We start from the raw sequence: 7287 nt of genomic DNA, 5'->3' as shown, positions 1-7287 counted from the left end.
AAAAGTATGAGTAGGTCACGAGTAATTCATTGATCAGCCACTGTAGCAGATACCGAGCATCACTTACCTCTTTAGTTCTGATTTAAAAAAAACACACCATAGACAAGGTAATTTATAGGCAGGGGATAAGTGATTAGATAGATATACCACCCTGGGGGCAGGACTTTGTCTATAACATTGTGCAAGCCAAATGGACTTTGAGATCTGGCCGTACTTGATTAATATTATGTGAAGGCATAGATTGCTATATCTACATCAGCTTAGAAAACAAAGACAGTAGAATAAAACCCCAATCCCATGCATACCTTGATGGACAAAACGCCAGAAACTACATTAGGTGCCACTTCATAGGTGTGAGTTCACAAATACATTCTGAGCTGTGCCAGGCACACATCAATCAGTGCCATTGTAATGTATAAAGGCTATGTTCGCATGTCAAAAATGGAGAAAAGGCAGACAATTTTGATATTTAAAAAATGTCTGTTATTGACGCAATTTAACTGACTGCAATGGCAGTGCATTGAAGTCAATGGAAAGATGGACGTCCAATGCACACAATGTATTGAGTAACGGAGGTTGTAAGACATTTCTACTTTACACCAGTTTGATAAATCTCCCCCTATGTATTTTTTTTTTAAATAAAGTTATGTTACTAAGTAATATAACTTTATTAAAGCAATGTATTAGAAAAAAAACTGTTTTTGCTTAGTATCCGGAGTACCACTTTAAGGGGTACACATTCAATAGCTGTGAAGTGAATAAATACAAAATATCGCAACAGAAAATATGGTAATATATTCTATTAATCTTTACTGTGTCATTTAAAGGACAACTCTGTCCTTTACTGTGTCATTTAAAGGACAACAAAATGTATTTTTTAAAATGGTATTACATAAGGAAAGTTAGACAAATTCCTAATATACACTAATTATGGGAAATGTCCATATAGTGCTATTTTTCTCAATTAAGTAGATCAGACAGGCTTCAATTTCTCTAAAAAACCGTGATGTCACTAATCCGGTGTAATTCATATGAAGTGTCACTTTGCAGCAAGGGGTTAACTAGTGTTATACACTAAGGAGGCAGTGTGTGATGCTATGGTGTGTGTGTGTGTGTGTGTGCCATCTAACATAATAAAAATAAACAATTCATTAACCAATTCTAATTACATTAAAATAGGATCCATTATCTGCCCAACCTTGAAGGGTTTATCCAGTGCTACAAAACATGGCCACTTTTAGAGACAACACGACTCTCCATCCCCTCCCTGCCCCCCTGGCGCAAGTGGCGTAAAATGGGCTAAAGCGAAAGTTTTATTAGCAAAACAGGCTTTTGCGAATAAATTTATTCGCATCTGCCTGTCTTATGATGAAAAAAAAAACACTCCAAGTTGATAAATCCCGCCCTATGTGTGCATTTCCCATAATTAATTTTATTGAGAATTTGTATAATTTTTGTGGGGCAATAACATGCATAAATATACAGTATGTATTGGCCGGACTTCTCCTTTAAATTTTTTTTAACTAACCAGTTTTCTATACACAGTACTGTTCATTTTTCGTGACTGATCAAATGAAATCATCACAGGTTATCTTTGGTATTGAATCATAGTCTTCATTTTTCACTGTAAGTGAGGTACTGATACTGAGACTCCTACTGTTGCTAGAACCCGCACAGAGTCACATGAAGGTGACTGCTTCTTCTCCCCACTGTCTTACAATCACTGAACATTACAAGGCAGGTGGAAGGATTACTGATGCACTGGCTTTGCAAAGTGCTATGTGAGCAGGAGGAAAACAAACACTGGCACTACAAGGAAGGGGTTACACTAAGCGCTGAGCTGCTGCTGTATACTAAAGGGAGGGGTAGGGGGAGATGGGATACAGGGGGCAGCACTGTGTACATACAGCAGCAGCACACAAGGAGCTGGTGGCCCAGTCATCTACAATGCCCAATACTTTTCATATAATTCTTAGAAAATTTGGGCATATCATGATTGTCTAGGAGCCTGAAATACCCACCTTCTTGGTCATTAGGTGTATAAAAAAACATTACATGTAGGGTTGTTTAAAGAGTTGTCTGGGAGTTTGAACATTAGTGCAAGTGCAAGAAATGTGATAAAATAATAATCATTACACAACTGTTAAATCCCCCACCTATCCAGCGCCAAGGCACTTGTGATCCCACTAGTCTGTTTACTTTGGTGCATCAATGACATCACTTACATCCACATGACCACTGTGGCCCCAGCAGTAGAGATGAGCGAACCGGCCAAGGTTCGGGTTCGTATGAACCTGAACTCTCGGCTTCTCATTTAAGCTGTCTGCCCGCTCCGTGGAGAGGGTGGATACAGCCTGAGGACCGCCTGGAAAACTGGGATACAGCCTATGGCTATGGAGCGGAGCGGGCAGACAGCGGGAATCAGAAGCCGAGAGTTCAGGTTCATTCGAACCCGAACCTCGGCCGTTTCGCTCATCTCTACCCAGCAGTCATGTGCCTTGCATGCAAGCATGACTGTAGAATCCACCATTTGGCTGCAGCAGTCATGTGGCTGCATGTGACATCATCTCGTAAACAAAGACTGGTAGGGATCACCAGTGCATTGGTGCTGGAGTGGATGACTCCTCAGAGGACCAATGGTTGTTTTTTATATTATCACATTTCCTGCTGTTAAGCTCGGGATAACTCATTTCCTATGATTACAATAATAAAGACATTTAATGTACAATATACAGTGTGACAAAGGCCGTGCTATAATCAAAGAGTGTAAAGCTCTATAAACACTGAGCCTTTATATCATGCCAAAAAAGAAATTCAATATTAGTTGAGATATTATATCTGGGATTTTTATAAAGAGTATTTCCCGGTGCTTTGCTCGTATATAACCTTATCAATGCTAAGTCTCGTATACAGGCTTTTTTGTGTAATAGTCCTAGCAATAACTAGATTTAAACTATTAATTGAGGTCATATGATCTGTCCTTGTAGGTCACTGATCCATTTTTCGTGTATACAGCTCTCATTCATGAAAACCATCATGTTCTGGCCTCAATAGTTAAGAAATAGAAATTAGCAAGCCTAGCCTCCAACCCAAATTTGCTGTAAAATTTCAAAAAAGTTTGGTTCACTACCAAACCTTTTGCAAAGTTCAGACAGGTTCGGAAAGAGCTAGCGGAGATCGAACCAGGTTTAGTTGGGTACTTTGGCTTTAGTTGCAGCTTAACCACCATCCTGGGGATAGCCTGGTCAGCAGAGGGACATCATGACAAATACCTGTAGAAGATTGTCACCCCAGACAGGTTGTGGACCTAAATAGCAGTTGCCCATGAAGGGTTTAGCAGGCCATGGTTACTTGCTCGTAGCTTGTGATGAAATCAGTCTTTGGCTGAGGGCCAAGCCTGAGGAAACTCTCTCTTATCAAGAACACACCAACTGACTAACTGAGACCAAATCTGACACAAAACTGAACACTACCCACTACTTAACTGGGCTTATCATCAATTAATGGGGTGAGAAGGGAAGTAACTTGATGTCCCACTGGTAAGAACACTCTAGAACAGGCTAGTAACAAGCTGATGGAATGGGATGTGACTGGCATTGAGTAATGGCGCAGCTGTGTCAGGGAGCATAGGGAACCTTCTACAAAATATCTTCACTGACATACAGTAAGCCATGACCTAGTAGTGGCATGTGGGTTCCGGGACACTACAACAAGACCTTTGAGGGTGTCCTAAGGAATCTGACACCATGTCTCAATGAATTTCTACTTGGCAGAAAGAAGACCTGCACAATTTTAAGAACATGGTTTTAATTGTATGGCTGATATGTGTCATTTGTTTACTGGTGATTACCGGGCAGCCAAAACAGCCTAAAATATTTGCATAGGCAATCACTTAGCCAATGGCTGATAGAAAAAAAAAAAGGATAGCTTCCTGCTACTGTAACTTCCTCATACACTAAATCCATACCAGATACTGTATCAGTAGGTCATGGTCAATAGCCTATTGTTAAAGTGTCACTGTCATTTGACATGTCAAAAGTTTTGATCAGTCCGGGTCTGAGTGTTCAGACCTGTACCCAGGGGCGTAGCTAATGTCTCCTGGGCCCTGGTGCGAGAGGCCAACTTGGCCCCCCCCCCCCTCCTTTCACGACCAAGTGATGCTATTGTGTGTGTGTGTATATATATATATATATATATATATATATATATACAGTGGTGCCTTGGATTATGAGCATAATTCGTTCCAGGACCGTGCTTGTAATCCAAATCCACTCTTAAACCAAATTTTCCTATAAGAAATCATGTAAATGCAGACAATTGGTTCCACACCCCAAATATATTTATTATTCTGTACTGTACAGTAATGGAGAGGATGGGAAACACAAGGGCTGATAGAGACTGCAGGGAGCATGAAGGAATGAGCAGGACAGATGTGGGCACATACATGCAGCACTCTCTGTCCGGGGAGAGGGGGGTTACAGCTATGGGGAGATTACCTCCACAGTCCTGTCCCCTGATGTAAGCCCCAGCCTGAAGGGGATCTGCTATGATTTGGAAGGTGTTTAGAGTACAGTGCTGTAGACCCCGCTATGCAGGCCATGCCCCTTCTCCACTCGCACTCCCACCCAATACAGGAAGTTCTTAAACCAAAGCAATGCTCTTAAACCAAGTCACAATTTTGAAAAACTGTGAGCTCTTAAACCAAAACGCTCTTAAACGAAGTTACTCTTAAACCAAGGTACCACTGTATATATATATATATATATATATATATATATATATACACACACACACACACACACCAAGACAGATATTACCTATTACCGCCATACTGTTACCGACCAAATCCTGTATACTGAGACCAATATTACCAGTAATACCAGTATATAGGGAGGAAACATAACCGCCACACCACAACCACTACCATCACCACCATATTGTTACTGACCAAATCCAGTACACTAAATCACCTCATCCAGTCATATAGAGGTGGCCCCAGCTCTACACAGGTTCTATACACCATATACATTACAGTGCAGTTATATCAGGTGACTCACAGGAGACGTCTTCTCTGATCGGAGTTCTTCCCTTTTCATCTTCTTCTCCATCCGTCCTGGGCCGTTATGAGAACTTCTCCGAGCCACGAATCCACAGAATCTGCCAGACAGACATATTAGGCTCCACACTCTGACACCATCTCCATCTCTCTACACATCTGTACTGTCCCCTTTACACCCTCATTTAGTGGGTAGCCCTGACTCTATGTGACCTCCTAATAATATATGCCTCCCTCTGTGTATTCCCTCTCCCCCTATGTTGCCCCCCCAAATAGATGGCCCCCTCTCTCCTCACCCTCCCTTATGGATGGTCCCCTCTCCCCCCACCCTCCCTTATGGATGGTCCCCTCTCCCCCCACCCTCCCTTATGAATGGCCCCCTCTCCCCCCCCCCTCCCTTATAGATGGTCCCCTCCCCCCCCCCCCCTCCCTTATAGATGGTCCCCTTCCCCCCCCCCTCCCTTATAGATGGTCCCCTTCCCCCCCCCCCCTCCCTTATAGATGGTCCCCTTCCCCCCCCCCTCCCTTATAGATGGTCCCCTTCCCCCCCCCTCCCTTATAGATGGTCCCCTTCCCCCCCCCTCCCTTATAGATGGTCCCCTTCCCCCCCCCTCCCTTATAGATGGTCCCCTTTCCCCCCCCCTCCTTTATAGATGGTCCCCTTCCCCCCCCCTCCCTTATAGATGGTCCCCTTCCCCCCCCCCCCCTCCCTTATAGATGGTCCCCTTCCCCCCCCCCTCCCTTATAGATGGTCCCCTTCCCCCCCCCCTCCCTTATAGATGGTCCCCTTCCCCCCCCCTCCCTTATAGATGGTCCCCTTCCCCCCCCTCCCTTATAGATGGTCCCCTTCCCCCCCCCTCCCTTATAGATGGTCCCCTTCCCCCCCCCTCCCTTATAGATGGTCCCCTTCCCCCCCCCCTCCCTTATAGATGGTCCCCTTCCCCCCCCCCTCCCTTATAGATGGTCCCCTTTCCCCCCCTCCCTTATAGATGGTCCCCTTCCCCCACCCTCATAGATGGCCCCTCTTTCCCCCCCACCCTCATAGATGGCCCCCTCCTTCCCCCCACCCTCATAGATGGCCCCCTCCTTCCCCCCACCCTCATAGATGGCCCCCCTCTTTCCCCCCACCCTCATAGATGGCCCCCCTCTTTCCCCCCACCCTCATAGATGCCCCCCACCCTCATAGATGCCCCCTTCCTTTCCCCCCACCCGTACAGGCTGATAAAAAAACAAAACTTAACTCACCTGACATCGCGCTCCCACGTTGATCCTCACTCCTTCGCCTTCGGTCTGTCCCCGGCTTCTGCGCGGCTGCCGGGGGTGTCGCGTCTTATCCCCGGCAGCGCGCGCATCCCAGAACTCCCTGCGCGCCGGAAGTCAGGGCCCAAGGCGCGCAGGGAGTTCTGGGATGCGCGCGCTGCCGGGGGTAAGACGCGACACCCCCGGCAGCCGCGCAGAAGCCGTGGGAAAGACGGAGCCAGTCTCTTGTGACCGCAAGCAAAACAATGCTTGCGGTCACAAGAGTGATTGATCGGGGGGCCCCGCGGGCCCCCCTTGTGGCGGGCCCGGTCGCGGCGGCGACCCCCGCGACCACGGTGGCTACGCCACTGCCTGTACCGATTGTGAGAATAAGTGGGAAGAGGACCACGCTGCAGGATACATATATATATGTACTGAAGCTATGTATACACCAGCCAGACCACTCTTTTTAGGGAGTAAAAAGCGGCATATAAAGATTATGAGGCCAGCTTGCTAAATGAATGAATTTTCAAAAATATTTAAAGGGTTACTCCAGCATGGGGGCTATTTTTGGATCTGGCTGGGAAAGAGGTGGCTGAGAGAAAAGACGTCCACTCACCTCCCCTGTTCCAGCGGTGGGTCCCGTAGCGCGGCGCTCCGGTCCCTGGTTCCCGGCCGCTTCCTAGTGTCTGACGCGGGCTCGAGACGTGACATCTCAAGTCCGCTCAGCCAGCCGGGATCTGAGCGGACTTGAAACGGATCCCGCCACTGTCACTGACTGGCTGAGCGGACTTGAGACGTCACGTCTCGAGCCTGCGTCAGACACCAGGAAGCGACCGGGAACCAGGGACCGGAGCCGGGTAGGTGAGTGGACGTCTTTTCTCTCAGCCACCTCCTCCCCGGCCAGATCCAAAAATAGCCCCCACGCTGGAGTACCTCTTTAATTTGGTACGTACAAAATTATCTATATTCGTTGACATGGGAATACGACT

The sequence above is a fragment of the Dendropsophus ebraccatus genome, chromosome 11 (assembly GCF_027789765.1).
Source record: "Dendropsophus ebraccatus isolate aDenEbr1 chromosome 11, aDenEbr1.pat, whole genome shotgun sequence".
In the NCBI taxonomy this organism is placed as follows: Eukaryota; Metazoa; Chordata; class Amphibia; order Anura; family Hylidae; genus Dendropsophus; species Dendropsophus ebraccatus.
Note: the sequence above shows the minus strand (reverse complement) of the source record.